The sequence below is a fragment of the Saccopteryx bilineata genome, chromosome 2 (genome assembly GCF_036850765.1).
Source record: "Saccopteryx bilineata isolate mSacBil1 chromosome 2, mSacBil1_pri_phased_curated, whole genome shotgun sequence".
Taxonomy (NCBI): Eukaryota; Metazoa; Chordata; class Mammalia; order Chiroptera; family Emballonuridae; genus Saccopteryx; species Saccopteryx bilineata.
In genome coordinates, this window is record NC_089491.1 from 209,110,893 (window position 1) to 209,133,637 (window position 22,745).

The window sequence follows — 22,745 nt, forward strand, 5'->3', positions numbered from 1 at the left end:
TTTTTAGAATATTTAACTATTTTAGACTGTGATATTCACTAACATTTTGGTAAACAAAATATATAAATTTACAGAAAGTAGCTTTCAACTGTTGTACATTTGTTAAATGAAAAGCTATGTTCTCCACTGTAGACACAGACAGGTATGCATCTGCACATGTTCCTTTAGGTGTTTGGATATACTTTCAAAAAGGCTTATTTCTATTACTGTTTACTCTCATTGACAAATTTTATTTAAGTTAATTCTGCATCTTTATAGATAAAATTATTAAGTTTTTATTTTCCCATTAGTAGAGAGTTTGATGAAATATCCTTTTTTATGTTTTTAAGGGCATTCCAATTGCAAATGTACTAAATGACAAATGTCTAGTTTTCTCTGTGCTTATATATGTAATCTCATATCAAGAAAAAAAATATTTCATGTAGAACATTAGAATACGTTTTATTGTTATGCATAAGTAACTTACAATAAAAGTTGTATAGCCTCACCAGGTGGTGGCACAGTGGATAGTGAGTCAGACTGGGACGCAGAGGACCCAGGTTCAAAACCCAGCGGTCACTGGCTTGAGCGTGGGTTCATCTGGTTTGAGCACAGCTCACCAGCTTGAACCCAAGGCCACTGGCATGAGCAAGGGGTCACTTGGTCTGCTGTAGCCCCCTAGTCAAGGCACATATGAGAAAGCAATCAATGAACAACTAAGGTACTGCAATGAAGAATTGATGCTTCTCATCTCTCTCCTTTCTGTCTATCCCTCTCTATCCCTCTGTCTGTTTCTGTCTCTGTCACACACACACACACACACACACACACACACACAAAAGAAGTTGTACACCTAACAATGTTTCCTTAAATTTTCCATACTTACATGTCCTATAAAATTACGTTAGGCTATTTCATTAATGTTGCCATATAAATGTAATAAATATTACTAGAGTTCGTTTAGCATAAGAAAAGGGAGCAAAGGCAATATGGTAGTGGCAATGAAGTATTTTTTGAAGGTCACTTAAGCTACCAAGAACAAACCCTCCCCTCAAGAAAGAAAAACCCTATGAAAACATAACTTAAAACACATAGGCAAAACCTAAAAGCACACCAAACTCGTACATATTTTCCTGACTCCAATACATAAGTGGTGAGCAGTGGTAATGTACTCCGTTCTCCATTTGCTGGCTCCTGTGGGCTCTTGAGGGCCAATTATGCATTCCTCTTCCAACTCCAAGTACAGTCAACTGGGCTCTGTGAAGTCAGCTCTTATTGTATTAAAATCAAACACAGAGAGTAGACCTAAAAATTCTTTGAACAGACAAAACCAGTTTAGTCATTCAATAAAGCTTAATTTAGTGTATTTTACAAGTACAGTGAGGCTAACTTGACCTGGTTCACTTTTTGCTTATGCTTCAGAAATCATAAGCAAAACATATATCATTCCCCAAAATTGATATGAGGTAAACACTAATGATTTCCTTTGATTTAAGACAATTCTAATATCATACCAATCATTGTAAAGGTTAACAATATTCTCATGTTCACTTTATGAGCCAGACTTTATCTGCATGACCCTGAGCCTCATTCTATGTTTTGGTTTGAGTGCTCCCAGTTTGCAAATTTTTTTGGTGTGTGCGCACAGTAAACTTTTACAAACTACTACTTTAATGATTCATTGGTTTTAATCTTGCTTTTTTTTTTTGTTGTTTGTTTTTAACTTTTGACAGTTGGTAATATTACTACCATATTACTACCATGGAAATCAGCCACAAATTAGACCTTTCATATGGGGAGGTAATTTACAAACATACCAGTAATGGGAAGATATTTGTTTCAATTTCCTATTACTGCATAAAAAAATTACCTCAGACATTAGAGCTTAAAACAGCAACTATTCATTTTTCTGGGGTTCAAGCAGGATTGACTGCAACCTCTGTTTATAATCTCAGAGCTAAAATCAAGATCTCATCCAGGCTGAGCTCTTATCTGGGGGCTTTGGGAAAGAATCTACTTCTAAGCTCATTCAAGTTTTATGAAGAATTGAGCTCATTGTGTTTGTAGTAGCGAAGTCCCTGTTTCCTTGCTCACTTCTGCCAGGGGGTGTTTTCATTTTCAAGTGAGTAAAGGTATATACTTAGAATGCTTCTCCTACTTAAATCTTGGTGAGTGACTCATCTGCTAAAGAAAACTATGTGTTTAAAAGGTCCATAGTTTAGTTTAGGTCCATCCACATATTTCTCCCAAGCAGTAGCCATATTATATCTACAAAAATCCCTATTTTATGTACTGTAACATAAGCACAGGTATAAAATCAAAGACCATGGAGATTTTAGAAGTTTGCTTAGCACAGTACACCCTATTGCTCTATGATTAATATCCATTCTATATGCAAAATGTATTCATGTTCTCACCAAACTCCCTAAGTTTCTTATCCCATTTATACCATCACCTAAGGCCAAAATTTTATCAGCTCAAAAAATACAAAATTTTATTTTCCAAATAATCTAAATCAGATACAAATGAAGGTCCTGAATGTAATCTGTGAAATCAAGATTCTGGTGTGCAATCCTCTCCATCTATGGATTTATGAACCTAAAGGGCAATTCATGTCACCCCAACATTTCCTATATACAATTGAGACACGTGTAAGATAACAGTGATAGACATTCTGGTTTTAAAAAAAAGTGAAAAAGTAGGAAGCAAAATTTAATAACTGTTTCAAAACATATTTGTTGTGGGCACCCTCAGGCTGGAGTTTTTTGATTAGGATTCAAGGCTTGGAATTGTTCTTCGGTTTCTCCCTCTGAACTCTTGGTTCTATCTCCTGAGTTCTAGCTTAAACCATCTGTGTCTTCTTTAATTTTTATGTAAAGTGGCACATGTTTTTTAAGAGTCTTTACCAGCCTACATCTGCCAGGATAATTTGGGGGATTCAACAGTCTTTATCCATACTGGTACTTTTTCTGTCCCATTCAGTACAAGATGACAGTGTTTCTGATTATGGAACTTTATTAAAAATTTTTTTTGGGCCTGACCTGTGGTGGTGCAGTGGATAAAGCGTCAACCTGGAAACACTGAGGTTGCCGGTTCGAAACCCTGGGCTTGCCTGGTCAAGGCGCATATGGGAGTTGATGCTTCCTGCTCCTCCCCCCTTCTCTCTCTCTCTCTCCTCTCTATAATGAATAAATAAAAAAATCTAAAAAAAAAAAATTTTTTTTGGTTCTGTGTGTGAATTGGTGTGGGTTTTACTCCATGAGATAAAAGATATTTTTATAGGTGTTTCTGAGCTGCTTTTTAATTTTTTATTTCAACCATTGTGGCTATGAAACAATGATTCAACTCCATAGAGCCAGATTTGCTTAAGATTAAGATAATCTTTAACCGTTTGTGAAAATCCTTTGCTCTGTGCCACATTGTCAGCTGATATTCCAGACTTTTAGCATTATCTTGAGAAGCTAAAGTTTCAAAAATTATCAGCCGGATTCATTTTTGCTTAACAGTTATTGCTTTAATTCATCTTTCTCCTCTCATATTTTGCTATAAGCAGCAAGGGGTAGAAAACAGGCAATATATTCAACACTTTGCTTAAAAATCTTCTTAGCTATTATATTCAAGTTTGTCATTTGCAAGTTCTCACAATGTCACTAAGCTTCTTCAACCATGTAAAAAGGATTCTCCTTTCATAAGAAGAAATAACACGTTACTCAGAGTTCCTTCAGAGATCTCCCTAATTAAAGTCCAGATTTCTACTAATAGCCTGTTCATGACAATGTAGGCTTTCTCTGAGGCACTTGGAGATGTTTCTACAGTGCTCCTCACTTGTTTTTGAGTCTTCACCAGAGGCATTTTCAACACCCTGTTTTTACTAACAATCTGTTCAAGGTAATTTAGACTTTTTGCACCATAGTCCTCAAAATCCGTTGAGCCCTCTCACACTGCCCAATTTCAAAGCCATTCTTCCCACATTTTAGGAACGTTTTTTTAGTAGCATCACGTTCAGTTAGCAAACAATGTATTACATTTCTTTCTGCATAAAAATGACCACAAATTAACTTTAGAGCCTTAAATAATATCCCCCTACCGTGTCATCCCATTACACGGCATATGTAGACTGAACCCAGTTACCAGCTACATTATAACTTGGAATTATAAAATGTTAAGTTAAACACCTCATTACATTCATCTGATATTATGTAAAAGCACAGTTACCACAGATCTGTTAGAGTAAAAATTTACAATGTGATGAGTTAATAAAATATTCATAAGTGTTAAGATATACATGCAGTTATAAAAAGTAGAAAACAAAAATCTCCTTATCATATAAATAAACTATGTTTTACTAATATGAGGAAAAAATTAAAGATTAAATAGTAAAGGAAATTTAGTCATTGAAACAATCAAATGTTAAACTAATTTCAGAACAAAACTCCAAAAGATCTTTATTATTTATTACTAAAAACTAAGAAACAAAACTCAAAAATACATTTGTATAAATGTAACTCCTAAAATAATTTTATAAAAGAACCTGCAGACAATTATCAAATGATTTTACAAATTAAATTCACAAAACAAGCCTGACCAGGTGGTGGCGCAGTGGATACAGCATCAGACCGGAACACAGAGGACCCATGTTCGAAACCCCAAGGTCACCAGCTTGAGAGCAGGGATGCCGGCCTGAGCATGGAATGGTAGATATGACCCCAAGTTTGCTGGCTTGAGCCCAAGGTGTCTAGCTTGAGCAAGAGGTCACTCACTACACTGTTGCTACCCCTCACCCCCGGTCAAGGCACATATGAGAGAGCAATCAATGAACAACTAAGGAGACTAACGAGCCACAATGAAGAATTGATGCTTCTCATCTTCTCATCTCTCTTTCTTCCTGTCTTTCTGTCCCTATCTGTCCCTCTTGCTGTCTCTGTCACACACACACACACACACACACACACACACACAAACAAACAAACAAAAAAACCTTACCACATTTAAACTCACAAAACAATAATATTAAACATTTGGTAACATATTCTGCCTTTTGAGAATTCAATGCTAATTAGTTTTAATTTCTGTTTTGTATACTGAAATTATATGAATTGATATAGAAATGGAAATATCTTCATTCAAAACTATTTTATATAAACTTTCTTTGTTTATTTTGTTATTGTATTTGCAATTTCTAGGTGAATAATTTGCACCATTTTCTCTCCATATCAAATATATTCAAACACAAGACTTATTATTTCCATAAAAATAAAAATGCTGGTAAAAGATGTGTCCATTTTTATAGTCTATTTACTCAGCATTATTACTTATTCATATTCATTTAAGTTATTTTCCCACATTTTCTGCCATGGTTATCATATCTCAAACTGACAGCTTCCAAAATTAATATTGAGTCCAATTTTTTTTGTAGGTAGAATTGATTACAATCTCCTTCAAAACTCAGGGCGTTTTTTTTCTGAATTGCTGCATATAAGAATATTTAATGCTTATGCATATAAGGCTAAGTATAGAATAGGCACTTAAGTTTTAAAATAAATAGATGTGTTATAGAATGGATTAAGAATTAAGAAATAAGAAAGCAATGTCTAATGAATGTAGGAATCAGTGAATGACATATAGAAGGCAAACTGTTAAAAACACAAATTAAAAAGAATATTTTTCTCCATGGACTTGCCAACTTTTATCAATTGGATATTATCATTTATACTGAGGGCGATTGATAATTAACCATGTGCTGTTTAATTACTCATAATATTGCTCTTGAAGAAATTAACATAATGAGTAATATCAGGAGGCAAGAAACATCTCTAAATATAAAACATCACATCATATTCATTATGTTCATATCAAAATATAAAAGACAGAGTTTCTTTTCTGTGAAATAGGTTTCTATTTAATTTGTTTTTTCAAATTACACTTAAGCAGGTGTTTGGCTTGCTAAAATAATTTCCTTCAACTTTTTAGAGTAACTTCTTCCTAACACACTGTTTTGTAAACTTTTTTACAAGTATATATTCACTATAAAATATATTGTAATTCAGACTTATTAGATCTTGATAGTTATTCTCTTTTAAACAACTTCAAAGATACATTATTAAAACTTTATATATTCCAATGTTGCCTGATGTGTATTTCAGTAAAAATTATATAGCCCTTCTAACCGTCTGTGTTATTTTTGTGTTGTAGATTACTTCTAGTTTAATTCTTGAATAAATGGCCTTTGTTCCCTGATTATTTTTTATCTTTTGTTTTCTTTGTAATCCTTTATTTGTTAACTTAACTGAAGAAATCACATTTTATTTCTAGCTTGGTAAATAAGATATAAAGTTGTCTTTGTTGTCTTATGCAAAATACCATTCACAATTGAACAAATTTATACCCTGCATGGGTTATAGCAATTTAGGTAAAAATGTAAGACTAAAAGTCTTTTTATAGGCTATCATCAAGTTTTAGTGAAATTAAAATAAAACTATTAATATTTGTTTAGCAATTTTCTAAGTATGAATAATTGTTTTATCAAAAAACCAACCCTGAATTATTGATATTCTTGACATTACAACAGATTCATCATCAAAATATGAAAAAGGTCACTGTTAGACATGGGCTATGGAGGAGCTGGAAACTGTTCTGACCACGTGTGCCTCCAGTCTGGAACAACAGCTAATAAGTGGAGAGCCCGGGGTCCTGTGCTATCTGTTTTTGTTTCATTTCGCTCATGATTTCAGGAGATAGTTCACAAAATATTTTCCTAAACTTTGTGCTGACAGTTATCTTTTCATGAAGTCCAATGTCTGTACTTCCCCGGGTGGGGCCCCTCTTCACCAGGAAGCTAAGCTACCCAGTCAGGATAGTGGAGGTGGATCAGGCCGGGTTCCAGGTGTCTGGGCCGAAATCCATGACAGAAAGTCGTAACTTCATATTGCACTAAAACCTTTCATTGGCAGTTATCATGTAAAACTAGACATTTAAAAAGAAATTCTCTTGGAAAAATGAACTGACCGTGATAATAGCCACATCCATAAAAGAGTCTTGTCAGGGTCTCAGACCACATAGTGCAATTCAGGAATGTGGGAATTGAACTGGGTCTTTCTTAATTCTCAGTTAGTACTGTTTCTGGGATGCTTTAGTTGGAGCCTTCTTATTGCTGCTGTTGCTTCTGTCTAGGAGTCCCAGTGCTCTGGCTCTCAACATCCTGATTGGAGCAGGATGTGGGACAGTGAAGCCCACGCCAGAACAGAGCCCACAGCACCGCCACCAACTAAAGATTCATATTTTAGCAAATGGATATCCAATTGGCCTCTTACCAAATCCAAATTCTTCCCGTCTTCATTACATCTCAACCTTTTTATTTCAGATCTTTGGGTATATTATTGTATTCCCCTTGTTCCTTCATCTAATTCTGAGCTAAATATACAATATAATTATGACATATTTATGTCATCTTTATGTCTGAGAATAAAGGGTCTTCAGCTTTTGTATACTTCTGCAAGGTTGATCATGCTCTGCTTGACTTTAATTTTTATATAAATTTTATTACCAGCTAATCAAATTTTGCTAAGAAACCCACTGAAATTTTTATTGGGATGGCTTTGAAGCAATATATTAATTAGGAGAGAACTTAACATGTTTAGACTATTGCTTTTCCAAACCTTGAACCTGAAAATTAAGGGATTTATCTAGATCTTTTTTAATGTTGTTCACATTTTGTAGTTCTTCAGAGAGAGCTATAGCTCCTCTTTCATTAGATTTATTACTATTCAGTTGACTTCCATATACAAACAGAAATATCCTATTATTTTATTTTCTAATTGTTTTCTCATATTTTAGAACTTGATTTTTGTATTTTGTCATTGCTAAATTTTATTATTATGATTCATTTATGTATTTTGTTTTATACATCTATAAAATTTTATTTTTATAAGAGATACAGTTTTATGAATTTGCTTTCAGTTCTTATACCACATTAAAACAAAAGCTTATTTCCTTATTGTGTTAGCTGTGACCTTCAGAATGATGCTTATATACCACAATTTGGTTTATACATATTTATAAAATATTCTCAGATGAAAAATTTATGTAATTTTTTAATGACTATTCAGTCATTTCTTTTTTCCTCAGTACAGTCACTCAAAATAGCACAATTAGTATCTCTTATTCTCACTTTTAATAATTTTAAGATCTAGGAAGGATTGACTTCTTCCAGCCTATTTTGGAAAACTGTAAATGCTATCAGACATCTCTTAAACTGTATAGTTTTCATTTCACAACTCTGTTGTTTTAAAAATCATTTTTGAGTGTCTTTTATGCTTTCTTTGAAGCTGTACTTTCATAATGTTTATGAAAGTCATTTTTTAGAAGATAAATTTTAACTTCACTAAAGGCTGTGTTTTTGTCTTTCTTATTAAAAATTTCTTATTATCTATTTTAAATTATTTAAGCCTAATTTTTTATCTTGATATGAGATAATATCTGCTTAAAGACTTTTGTAGAAAATAAATATTTATGAAGGGCCTAGTACATGGCCAGGCATATAAAAAATTAGTACGTCTTTTACTTCTTTGAAGTGTTTGTTGTTCTTGTATTGCTTAAAATTAGTTTTTTTTTATAGATTTCATTTAGAGCTTTTATTATTTTTTAATTCTATTTTTAACTACAGCTTACATTCAATATTATTTTTGTATTAGTTTCAAGTGTGTCACATAGTGGTTAGACAACCATATACTTTACAAGATATTTCTAGTACCCATATGGCACCATGCATACTTACTACAATATTATTGACTATATTGCCTATACTATACCGTACTTTACATCCGTGTGACACTTTTGTAACTACCAATTTGTATTTCTTAATCCCTTCAGTATTTCACCTAGTCCTTCAACCCTCCTCTCCTCTGGCAACCATCAGTCTGTTCTCTACCTGTGAGTCTGTTCCTATTTTATTTTTAAATTTATTTTGATGTTTAGATTCCACACGTAAGTGAAATTAAGTGGTATTTGTTTCTCTGACTTATTTTATTTAGCACAATATCCTCTAGGTCCATTTATGCAGTTGCAAATGGTAACATTTAGTTTTTATAATGGTTGAGTAAGATTCCATTGTATATATGTACCTCAGCTCTTTTATCTACTCCTCTATTGATAGTCACTTGGGCCACTTACATAACTTGGCTATTGTAAATAATGCTGCAATGAACATAGTGGTGTATGTTCTTCTTTTGAATTAGTGTCTGGGGTTTATGCAGACATATACTAAAAGTGGATTTACTGGGTCACAAGGCAGTTCCATTTTTAATTTTTTGAGGAACTTTCATCTGGTTATTCATGGTGGTTGTACCAGTCTGCATTTCCACCAGCAGTGCAGGAGGATTCCCTTTATCTACATCCTTGTCAACACTTGTTTGTTTGTGGTAACATACTACATATTTCTTTTTTTTTTAAATAATTTTATTTTTTTTAATGGGGTGACATCAATAAATCAGGATACATATATTCAAAGATAACAAGTCCAGGCTATCTTGTCGTTCAATTATGTTGCATACCCATCACCCAAAGTCAGATTGTCCTCCGTCACCTTCTATCTAGTTTTCTTTGTGCCCCTCCCCCTCCCCCTTTCCCTCTCCCTTTCCTCCCTCCTCCCCCCGTAACCACCACGCTCTTATCAATGTCTCTTAGTTTCACTTTTATGTCCCACCTACGTATGGAATAATGCAGTTCCTGGTTTTTTCTGATTTACTTATTTCGCTTCGTATCATGTTATCAAGATCCCACCATTTTGCTGTAAATGTTCCGATGTCATCATTTTTTATGGCTGAGTAGTATTCCATAGTGTATATATGCCACATGTTCTTTATTCAGTCATCTATTGATGGGCTTTTTGGTTGTTTCCATGTCCTGGCCACTGTGAACAATGCTGCAATGAACATGGGGCTGCATGTGTCTTTACATATCAATGTTTCTGAGTTTTGGGGGTATATACCCAGTAAAGGAATTGCTGGGTCATGAGGTAGTTCTATTTTCAGTTTTTTGAGGAACCACCATACTTTCTTCCATAATGGTTGTACTACTTTACATTCCCACCAACAGTGTATGAGGGTTCCTTTTTCTCCACAGCCTCTCCAACATTTGCTATTACCTGTCTTGCTAATAATAGCTAATCTAACAGATGTGAGGTAGTATCTCATTGCAGTTTTGATTTGTATTTCTCTAATAACTAAAGAAGATGAGCATCTTTTCATATATCTGTTGGCCATTTGTATTTCTTCCTGGGAGAAGTGTCTGTTCATAGCCTCTTCCCATTTTTTTATTGGATTGTTTGTTTGTTTGTTGTTGAGTTTTATGAGTTCTTTGTATATTTTGGATATTAGGCCCTTATCTGAGCTGTTGTTTGAAAATATCATTTCCCATTTAGTTGGCTTTCTGTTTATTTTGTTATCAGTTTCTCTTGCTGAGCAAAAACTTCTTAGTCTGATGTAGTCCCATTCATTAATTTTTGCTTTCACTTCGCTTGCTTATGGAGTCAAATTCATAAAATGCTCTTTAAAACCCAGGTCCATGAGTTAAGTACCTATGTCTTCTTCTATGTACTTAGTTGTTTCAGGTTTTATGTTTAGATCTTTGATCCACTTTGAGTTAATTTTAGTACAGGGGGACAAACTGTAGTCCATTTTCATTCTTTTGCATGTGGCTTTCCAGTTTTCCCAGCACCGTTTATTGAAGAGGCTTTCTTTTCTCCATTGTGTGTTGTTGGACCCTTTATCAAAAATTATTTGACTATATATATATGGTTTTATTTCTGGACTTTCTATTCTGTTCCATTGGTCTAAGTGTCTATTTTTCTACCAATACCATGCTGTTTTGATTGTCATGGCCCTATAATAGAGTTTGAAGTCAGGTATTGTAATGTCCCCAGCTTCATTCTTTTTCTTTAGGATTGCTTTGGCTATTCGAGGTTTTTTATAGTTCCATATAAATCTGATGATTTTTTGCTCTATTTCTTTAAAAAATGTCATTGGAAGTTTGATGGGAATTGCATTAAATTTGTATATTGCTTTGGGTAATATAGCCATCTTGATTATATTTATTCTTAGAAGCCAAGAACAAGGTATATTCTTCCATCTCATTATATCTTTTTCGATTTCCCTTAACAATGGTTTATAGTTTTCATTATATAAGTCCTTTAAATTCTTTGTTATGTTTATTCCTAGGTATTTTATTTTTTTTGTTGCAATCGTGAAGGGGATTATTTTTTTGAGTTCGTTCTCAATTGTTTCAATTTTGGCATATAAAAAGGCTATTGACTTCTGTATGTTAATTTTGTATCCTGCGACTTTACTGTATTGGCTTATTGTTTCTAGTAGTCTTTTTGTGGAGTCTTTGGGGTTTTCGATGTATAGGATCATATCATCTGCAAAAAGTGATACTTTTACTTCTTCTTTTCCGATATGGATGCCTTTTATTTCTTTGTCTTATCTGATTGCTCTGGCTAGAACCTCTAGTACCACATTAAATAAGAGTGGAGAGAGTGGACAACCCTATCTTGTTCCTAATTTAAGGGGGAAAGCCTTCAGTTTACTGCCATTTAATATGATGTTAGCTGATGGTTTATCATATATGGCCTTTATCATGTTGAGATATTGTCCTTCTATACCCATTTTGTTGAGAGTCTTAAACATAAAATTGTGTTGTATTTTATCGAAAGCCTTTTCTGCGTCTATTGATAAGATCATGTGGTTTTTGTTCTTTGTTTTGTTGATATGGTGTATTACGTTAACCGTTTTACATATGTTGAACCATCCTTGAGATTCTGGGATGAATCCCACTTGATCATGATGTATTATCTTTTTAATATGTTGTCGTATTCGATTAGCTAGTATTTTGTTTAGTATTTTAGCATCTGTATTCATTAGAGATATCGGTCTGTAGTTTTCTTTTTTTGTGCCATCCTTGCCTGGTTGTGGTATGAGGGTTTTGTTGGCCTCATAAAATGTGTTTGGAAGTATTGCTTCTTCTTCAATTTTTTGGAAGACTTTGAGTAGAATAGGAACCAAGTCTTCTTTGAATGTTTAATAAATTTCACTGGTATAGCAGTCAGGGCCTGGACTTTTATTTTGGGGGAGGTTTTTAATGTTTTTTTCTATTTTTCTCCACTAATAGGTCTGTTTAGGCTTTCTGCTTCTTCTTGACTCAGTCTAGGAAGGTTGTATTGTTCTAAGAATTTATCCATTTCTTCTAGGTTGTTGAATTTAGTGGCATAAAGTTTTTCATAGTATTCTACAATAATTCTTTGTATATCTATGGTGTCCGTGGTGATTTCTCTTCTTTCATTTTGGATTTTGTTTATATGAGTTCTTTCTCTTTTTTCCTTGGTAAATCTTGCCAAGGGTTTGTCAATTTTGTTGATCATTTCAAAGAACCAGCTTTTTGTTTGATTAATTTTTTCTATAGATTTTCTGTTCTCTAATTCATTTATTTCTGCTCTGATTTTTATTATCTCCTTTCTTCGGCTGGTTTTGGGTTTTCTTTGTTCTACTTCTTCTAGTTCCTTAAGGTGTGAAGTTAAGTGGTTCACTTGGGTTCTCTCTTGTTTGTTCATATATGCTTGAAGTGATAAGTGATAAAAACTTCCCTCTTATCACTGCTTTTGCTGCATCCCATAGATTCTGATATGTCGTATTGTCATTTTCATTAGTCTGTATATATCTTTTGATCTCTGCACTTATTTCTTCTTTGACCCATTCATTTTTTAAAAGTATGTTGTTTAGTTTCCACATTTTTGTGGGATTTTTTCCTCTTTTTTGCAGTTGAATTCTAGTTTCAAGGCTTTATGATCAGAAAATATGCTTGGTACAACTTCAATTTTTCTGAATTTGCTGATGTTGTTTCTTTGGCCCAACATATGGTCAGTTCTTGAGAATGATCCATGTACACTGGAGAAAAATGTATACTCAGTCACTTTGGGATGAAATGTCCTGTAGATGTCTATCATATCCAGGTGCTCTAGTATTTTGTTTTAGGCCACTATGTCTTTGTTGATTCTCTGTTTGGATGACCGATCTAAAGCCAGCAGCGGTGTATTGAGGTCTCCAAGTATGATTGTATTTTTGTCAGTTTTTGTTTTAAGGTCAATAAGTAGCTGTCTTATATATTTTGGTGCTCCTTGGTTTGGTGCAGATATAATAAGAATTGTTATGTCTTCTTGATTCAGTGTCCCCTTAGCCATTATGAAATGGACATTTTTGTCTCTGAGTACTTTTGCTGTCTTGTAGTCAGCATTATCAGATATGAGTATTGCTACGCCTGCTTTTTTTTGGATGTTATTTGCTTGGAGTATTGTTTTCCAGCCTTTCACTTTGAATTTGTTTATATCCTTGTTACTTAGATGAGTTTCCTGTAGGCAGCATACAGTTGGATTTTCTTTTTTAATCCATTCTGCTACTCTGTGCCTTTTTATTGGTGAGTTTAATCCATTTACATTTAGTGTAATTATTGACACTTGTGAGTGCCCTATTGCCATTTTATATCTTGCTTTCTTTTAGTTTTGTGTCTTGTTTGATCCTTCTCTTTTGATTTTATATCTTTTGTTTTTATTTGGTTGTATTCCATACATCTTTCCTCTGTTGCTATCTTTTTATCTCATGTGCTTCTGTGGTGGTTTTTTCAAAGGTGGTTACCTTTAAGTAATGAAAAAGGTTCCTACCCTGTTCATTGTAGCGAACTATTTTTTGAGTACTTTTGCACTCCATTGTCCTTTGCTACTGTTAATCTCCATCTTCTCTCCCCCTTTCTTTTTGTTGTCGTCACAGTTTAAATTTGGTTTTATTGTGTTCTTCTTGAAGCTTTTACTTGTGGCTCTGTTTTTTTTTTTTTGTTGTTCTTTGTATCTGATTGGAGAACCTCCTTTAGTAATTCCTGGTGTGGGCGTTTTCTGATAATAAATTCCCTCATCTTTTCTGTATCTGTGAATGTTTTTATTTCTCCTTCATATTTGAAGGATAGCTTTGATGGGTATAGTATTCGTGGCTGAAAGTTTCTCTCTTTCAAGACTTTAAATATTGGGGTCCACTCTCTTCTAGCTTGTAGAGTTTCTGCTGAGAAATCTGATGATAATCTAATGGGCCTTCCTTTATATGTTGTATTCTTCTTTTCCCTGGCTGCCTTGAGAACTTTTTCTTTGCTGTTGGTTTGTGCCAATTTCATTATGATATGCCTTGGAGTAGGTTTGTTGGGGTTAAGAAAACTTGGAGTTTTGTTTGCTTCTTGAACGTGAGGCTTTAGTTCTTTCCACAGTCTTGGGAAGTTCTAATCTATTATTTGTTTGAGTATGTTCTCCATTCCATTTTCTCTCTCTTCTCCCTCTGATATACCTATTATTCTTATTTTATTCTTTTTGATTGAGTCAGATAATTCTTGTAGGGCTATCTCATTTTTTTAAATTTTTGAGTCTCTTTCTTCTTCTCTCTGTTTTGCCTCAAGTTGCTTGTCTTCTATTTCACTAATCCTCTCTTCTATCTGACCTGTTTTATTAGCTAAGCTTGTTACTTCATTTTTCAGCTCGTGAATTGAGTTTTTCATCTCTGTTTGATTTGTTTTTATAGTTTCAATTTCCTTGGACATATATTCTTTGTGTTCATTGAGTTGTTTTCTGAGCTCCCTCAATTGCCTTTCTGTGTTTTCTTGTATATCTCTGAGTATTTTTAGGATTTCTATCTTGAATTCTCTGTCATTTAGCTCCAAAGATTCCAATATATTAATTTTTTTCTCCATAGATTTTTCCTGATCTAGCTGTGTTACCTCTCTTTCTTTTGTATCCGTGATATTCAATTTTCTCTTCCTTAATGGCATCTGAGGGTGGTTTTGTTGATAGTATTAATGAGATTTAATAAAGAATAAAAAGTTGAAAAAATAAAAAATCGAAAAGAGTTGTTTTTTTTAAAAAAAATTAGTAATGAAATAGAGAAAAATAAAATAAAATAAAAATTTTTAAAAAAGGAAATTATTCCCCCCTCCTTTTTTCCTCTCCTCTCCTCTCCCCTCATTCTTGAGAAAATCTTGTGGTGAACTGTAAATTATAACAAACAATGCCTGTAATGGAGGGCCTGAATTGGGAAAAGTAATAAAGAATCGAAAAAAAGAAAAAAAAAAGAAAGAAAAAAGAAAGTGTTATGGACCCACAAAAAGCAAATAAGGAAAAAATTTGTTTCGAGAATAAAATGATTTGCTTTTAGGTGTTGGTTGACTAAGAGTTATGATGAGAGGAATAAGAGGGAAACAGAAAAATGGGGGGACAAATTTAAAAATTACTATTGTATTTAGTGGAACAAGAACTAGATAAAATGGAGAGCCAGGGATGGGAGCACTGCTAGTGAGTTAAAAAGGTGAAGTAAAAACCCCTCCAAATGCCACAAACATAAGTTTGAGACCCAGATAAGATAATTTGTTTGTTATTGAGGTTTGAATGAGAGGAGATGTAAAGGAGAAAGGAAGAAACTAATATAGAGGGAGTAAAGAAAGAGAGAGAGAGAAAAAAAGAGGGAACCACTAAAAGAAGAAAAAAGAAAAAAGAGGGGAGAGAGAGAGAGAGTTAAGGCTTTTGGAGTGCAACCCTCATAGAGAGAAAGGAAGAGGGAAGAAAAGATAATGGGAGATGTAACACTTATGGGTAGTGTAGTTCAAGGAGAGGAGAGAGTAAGACCAGCAGAGAGTTATTCGGCCAAATTGGAGGAGGAAAAAAAATATCAAGAATGAAGATAAGAGAAACAAACAAACAAATATAATAAATGGGATAGGTTATAAAGTCTGCAGATTATTTTTGATTTTGAGAGATTATCTTCTTGCTTTTTCTTTTCTCTCCCTCTTCCTGGTTGGTGACTCTGTACCCCGGGTTCTGCCCCTTTGGCATGCTCAAGTAGAGGTTTGCAGTTGAAAAGTCTCTATGGCAATGTCATGTATTGTGCTTTAGTCTCGTTGGCAGTCGAGGCTCATTAGCATTTATATGCTCCGAAAGTGAGAGTCCATGTTCCTGGAGCCTTTCTCCTAGTCTTTCCTTCCTCAATTAGTAGCCTGATAATCCAGCTATGGGGTTGCTGCTGCCTCTGCCTGGATAGTAAGAGGCTCAGAGATCTGGCAACTCCCCACTCTAGTCCCACTCAGCACAGGGCTCTGGGTAAGGCTCAGTCAGTCAGAGCTGCTAGCATAATCAGGCGGGGTTTCCACCCACTCAAAGACCTCTGGCTCTGCCACTCTGGTAACACAGGCAGGCGCCCACTTCTGAGGCGCTTGGAGGAAACTCTCGCTCACTATTTGCATGCGCAGACTAGGATATCTGGCCAGCAGTCTCACGCTCTGAGTGAAACCCCCAACCGCATGGAAAAGTTCCAGCGTTGTAATTGACTCTCGCTCTGTTCTTGTGCGCAGCTTTTGCAAGGTGCTGGGGCGGCCTGAGATTCTTCTTTGGCCCACACAAAGGCCCCTGACTCTGCCCCTCTGTGTGATAACACGGGCGCGCACTGCCGAGGCACTCGGAGGAATCTCTCACTATCTGCGCGCGCAGACCAGGATATCAGGCCGGCCGCGTTTCCCTCTGAGTGAATCCCCTACCAGCCCAGAAAAGTTTCACCATTGGAATTAGTTCTCACTCCCACCCTTGCGTGGCTTTCCCAGGGTGCTGGGGCTGCCCAGAGATTCCACTTTTGGCCCACACAAAAGCCTCTGACTCTGCCTCTCTGTGGGGTATCACGGGCACCCACTCCTGGGACTTTGGAAGAAATCTCTCACCCACTATCTGCACGTGCCGACCAGGAGATCGGGTAAAATGGCTGCCCCGCTTGTCTCTCTTTGTCTGGGTAGTTTTACCTCGTCTTGGATCTCTGTGCCACAGCCTGGTTCGGCCATTTGTGCAGCAGCCTGGATCTATTCACCCCCTTTGCCTGCCTCAGTTTCTATATTCACAGTTCCCAGAGAAAGCCGCCCTGTTTAGGTTAGTGAGGAAGGTGGAGCATTTCTTACTCCCTATTTCCTTCAGGGTTTGGTTATATATTTAGCCAATTTTTCGTTCAACCATACCTTCGGGTGTATTGCGAAACATCTGGAGGCTCCAAGGATAGGTTTTTCTGTTTCTGGTTGAAGATGTTGTTGAGTTTTGGGGGAGATTTATTGGTATCACTTCCTACCCTGCCATTACTCTGAAGTCTTACATATTTCATTGTTTCTTTGTTGTGTTCCTCTGGATTAGTCTAGTTCTCAGATACAGACAAGATGAAATTATTTTTACAAGAGGTCTATGAAAGCCTGTGCATTGTATTGTTAGACTTGATGCCAGTTGGCTCTGAATAAAAGAAAAAGAGGAAGAAGGAAGGAAAGGATGGAGGGAGAAAACATCATATACTGCTGTACAGACCTCAGAGAATTTGGTAAGGTTATCATAGAGTTTTTGAGTCAAATGTACCATCAGCACAGTACTTAATCTTCCAGAAATGAATAAACCTGAATATTCCAGCCTCTGTCATTGGCAGAAAGATTTACACAGAATGCATAGCCTCAAATATTACAAATCCAGGCAAAAATTTCAGAGTGTACCAGCTCTAGGTGGCAGTCAATTTGTCTTTTCCCGAATCGAGATAAGTGAAACCTGAGAAGCACATTTCAGGGCTGTCCTAGGCTGCTTCTACCTATCCAGGCCCAGGGGCTTTGTTACTGTTCCATCCCCAACACCTACAGCAGTGCTTGGGTCAGAGTTGTAGTCAATAATGGTGTATGAATAAATGGATTTTCTCTGGAAAATAATAGATCTTTATATTTCCTAAAGTGCCTTCTTCCCAAAGCTACTGGCAATACAGAACTATGGACAAATTACTCAAAGAAGCCTCAGTCCTCATTCAAACTTTGCAAAAGAATAAGTACATGTTTTAAGGAAATTTTTCAAGGAACTGAAAAGTATCCCCTTGTAGTAAGTACACAAATTATCCTTATCACTAGTTTCTGCAAAGTAATTTTATAGATTTCAGTGACAAATGAAACAGGATCAACAGTGCTGAATTCCAGAATGAACAGTCTGCAGTTTAGAATCATTTTGGTTTCTATGGCCTCCTTTATTAAACATAACCATAGATACAAACAGTTATTGAAGGGCAATGTTTGTTTATTATATTATAGAAGAATATTCAACTCTGCTAAAGATTTAAAAAAGAATAGTTTAAACTCATCGATATGTTAAAGAGAATAAGTAGTGTGTAAGACAACAGAATTCATAAGTAATGTAAATGATAGAATAAATGATCTGTAAAAAGGCACAAAGAAGAGTGTCATAAATATAAAGAGATGAAAATAACATATGAATCCAAAATTATTAATAATCACAATTTGGTCTAATAATCATCTGTAAATTAGATACCCATTGGTGACACTCATTATGACCCCATTTGGAAGTCAAGGATGTTTTACCCCTAGAATGTAGTTAATAAGGACAGCTGCTCAGCAAATCAGGAAAGTGGTGTTTGGCCAGGCGTACTTGCTCTGTCTCGACAATAGAACTAGTATAGTTGGCTTCAGGCATCTTTTCTTGCTGAGTTCCCTTTGCTTAAACTTCACTTTGATTCTTTAACTATGTCATTATCAGGGAAGGATGTTGTGGCAGAAAGAGTCAAAGGTTTATATATAAGTCCCTATTTAAAATTTTTATCTTTGATGAATAGCTCAGTAACTTGGAGGTAAAAGGGAGAATTGCATTGTGTGCCCATCACCCAAAGTCAAATCATTTTCTGTCATCTTATTCTTGTCCCTTTTTACTTGCCTTCCTTTCCCTAACTCCTCTCTCTGGTAATCACTTTACTTATATCTATGTCCATGAGTCTCAGTTTTATACCCCATTTGTGTGTGAAATCATATAGTTCTTAGTATTTTCTGATTTACTTATTTCTCATAGTATAATGTTCTCAAGGCCAATCTATGTTGTTGTAAATGGCAATCTATCATCATTTCTTATGGCTGAGTAGTATTCCATTGAATGTACGTACCACATCTTTTTTCTAATCTTCTGTTGAGGGATACTTTGGTTGTTTCCATGTCTCGGACACTGTGAATAATGCTGTAATGAATACAGGGGTGTATGTGTCTTTATGTACCAACGTTTTCAAGTTTTGGTAGATACCCAGTAGAGGGTTTGCTAGGTCATATGGTAGCTTTATTCTGAGTTTTTTGAGGTATTTCAATAATTGCTAGATATCCGTTTTCTCTTTCTTTCTCATAAGCTGCCAAACTACAATTTTTATGGAGGTTAAAAGCACACAGAAAAAGGACTAGATTTTCAAAAACTCAGCTGTAAAGGCAGAAGATTGAATTGTCTAGATAACTTAAACAATATCATCTCAATGTAAGCTTTTCTAAAGTATGGTATTATCTTATTTGAGTGTGATCTAATATCCTTCTTCTTTAATCTGGAAAGGAAGGTTTAGATACATTAGCAGGGAAAGATTGCATTCAAAAGAGACCAGGTGACACTCAAAACTAGATTCAAAAAAACAAAAAACAAACAAAAAAACCACCATACAGCCTCTGCTTGTTTTATATTGAATATTTACTCTTGGAATTAGTTTATGTTCAAAGGATAGAGATGATAGATAGATGATAGATAGATAGATAGATAGATAGATAGATAGATAGATGATAGATAGATAGATAGATAGATAGATAGATATTTGATGATAGATAGATAGATAGATAGATGATAGATAGATAGATAGATGATTGATGATAGATAGATAGATGATAGATAGATAGATAGATAGATAGATAGATGATAGATAGATAGATAGATGATAGAGCAATTGATCAAATGTGCCTGGTTTCCAATGACTTGAGTCATCCTTGCAATTCAAAATCTCTGACTTCTGGCCTGACCTGTGGTGGCACAGTGGATAAAGTGTCAACCTGGAAACGCTGAGGTTGCCAGTTCAAAACCCTGGGCTTGCCTGGTCAAGGCACATATGGGAGTTGATGCTTCCTGCTCCTCCCCCTTTCTCTCTCTCTCTCTCTCTCTCTCTCTCTCTCTCCTCTCTATAATGAATAAATAAAATCTTAAAAACAAACAAAGTCTCTGACTTCTGTTATTAAATAATACAAGAAAAAAGTAGTTATTTATACACTTAAGATATTATTATACTGGGTTATACTGTATGAGTTATCAATTTTAAAACTAATTCATATGTTTTTTTAAAAACCTTAATCCCTTGTCTAAATTAGTAAGTGGAAGAGCAGAGATTTTTTCAATTGGCTGAAATTAGGACTTATTATTTAATCATTATGGTATATGCCCCAAGGGCAAAAGTTCAATTGTCACAAATGGAAAAGAACACAAAAATAGTAAAAGCCAAAAATCATAAAATATAACTATAGAATTCTAAAAATATAGATGATGTTGACTACCAGCCTACAGATAAGCTCTCAAAAGTGTGTTGGATCCCATGCCACCTGCATCTGCTATAATCATTGCTCACAAAAGAAAATCTTTACTATACATCTAACATTTTGAATTTACAATGCTTCCATGAAAACTTTTAAAAATTGAGATGTGACTGTTTCAGCTTACACCTTAGCGTCGTACTTACAAACTATGTGGGTGGACTAGTTTGATTGCATGTGGCAGAAGAACACTCAGTAATGTTGCCTATGAGTGAGGGTATTGGCATCCCTCAGTATGCTTACCTACCATTTTGGACTGTTAAAAGCACAGTGTTCCTTTTGTGGTAGGCTAGGGTATATTTCAACTTACACCAAAATTTGGGTTATGTTACTGTTTTAGGAACGGAACTGTGTCCTAATCTGAGAATCCCCTGTACTTCAAAATTTATATTGGACAGAGACTTTTGTTATTGTGTTCCATTGGCACTCACTGAAGTTAAGGTTTATATGTTGGCCCTGTCCAGTTAGCTCAATGGTAGAGTGTTGGCCCGGCATGTCCCAGATGTCCTGGGTTTGATTCCCAGTCAGCACACCCTGGAGAGGTGCCTGTCTGCTTCTTCACGCCCCCTCATTTCTCTCTCTCTCTCTCTCTCTCTCTCTCTCTCTCTCTCTCTCTCTCTCTCTCCCCCTTCTGCAGCCATGGCTCAATTAATGCAAGATGGCTCCTGGCCCTGAGAATGGCTCCATGGTCTCTGCCTCAGGTGTTAAAAAGAGCTAGTTTCTGAGCAATGGAACAACGCCCCTGATAGGCAGAGCTTTGCCACCTATTGGGCTTGCCAGGTGGATCCTGGTTGGGGAACATGCTGGAGTCTATCTCTGCCACTGCGCTCTCAAAAAAAAAAAAAGATTTATATGTTGATGTAATACTATTTATGGGAAATATCTTAAAACTTACAGAAAAGGAATGATGTAATTTTTGGTTGTTGCTTCCCTCCCCCATCCAAATTCATTAAATATGGCCCAGGCATATAAACAAAAAACCAGATTGTGAAATTTAATTATAAAATGAGAAGCTTTCTTATGGCCCTTGGTTACAAAATAATTAAGGCAACATCCAATGCTGTGTAAGTGAAAAAATTCTTCTTTCTAATTTTCTGTGCATATGCACATTTATAGCTTCCTAGTTTCATTTGCAGCAGGGATATTGAAAACACATTTCAAGAGCTCCTACTGATTTGAAAAATTTATTGTACCTTAAGTGCTATGTGAGGGAATTTGCAAATTACTAGTACAAATTATTTCAATAACAACAAAAAAAAACATACTGATGTATTCTTGTAATGGAAAGGGGAAAAGGATTAACATAAGTGTCACTAAACAAGTTATTATGCTGCATAAATCACAAGTGGTCAAAGAGATTTTGTGTGGAAGATGCTAAAATCCAAAAAGAATATCTTTTAAACATCCTTTCCCATGCAACACGTTAACATGCATTTGATTTCAATATTAAAATTTACACTTCTGTTCTCTGTACCAATAACAGGATTTTAAGTCATTGCTTTCTTTCTTGAAATACTATTTGGTGAATGAAAAACCATTTCTTTCAACTAAGTACCTATAGATATATTTCTGTATACCAGAAGATTTTAATAAATATATTTGACTATTCAATCAACACAGAAAAATTTTTTTTAATAAATTTTTATTAATGGTAATGGGATGACATTAATAAATCAGGGTACATATATTCAAAGAAAACATGTCTAGGTTATTTTGTCATTAAATTATGCTGCATACCCCTCGCCCAAAGTCAGATTGTAAATTAGGCATTCTTTGTCACTACCAATAGCAGGGATTAAATTCAGTTACATTTTAAAGAAATGAGTTATGTGATTAATACCTTCTTTATAAATCCATATAGAAACTGTGTATCTAATTTGTCATTAATATAGTCCCATATAAAATGTATTCTTCAGTACATATAATTGGAAAAAAATGCTTTAATGCCTTAAAAACTGGCACCTATTAGTGGAGGCACATTATTGAGTTAGGAAATCACCTGCTAGCCTGTTTAGGTGTCGAAAGGATTGGACCTGCACAATGTATGCAAGAGGCAGGTGAAGCAAAGTATTTCCATAAGAGCTGAACTGTTTTGCTTACAAAAATAGAAAACTTTCTCTTCATTTCTATTTAGTATTTTTTTAAGAATATATATATATATATATTGTATTTTTCTAAAGCTGGAAATGGGGAGAGACAGTCAGACAGATTCCCGCATGCGCCCGACCGGGGTCCACCCGGCACGCCCACCGGGGGCGACGCTCTTGCCCACCAGGGGGGCGATGCTCTGCCCCTCGGGGCGT

General features: G+C 35.2%; 1 pseudogene; it reads right to left on the reverse strand.

Moving 5' to 3' along the window:
• Positions 1-6,645: 6,645 nt before the first annotated feature.
• On the reverse strand, positions 6,646-7,176 carry LOC136322419 (ubiquitin-conjugating enzyme E2 J2 pseudogene; annotated as a pseudogene).
• Positions 7,177-22,745: the final 15,569 nt, after the last annotated feature.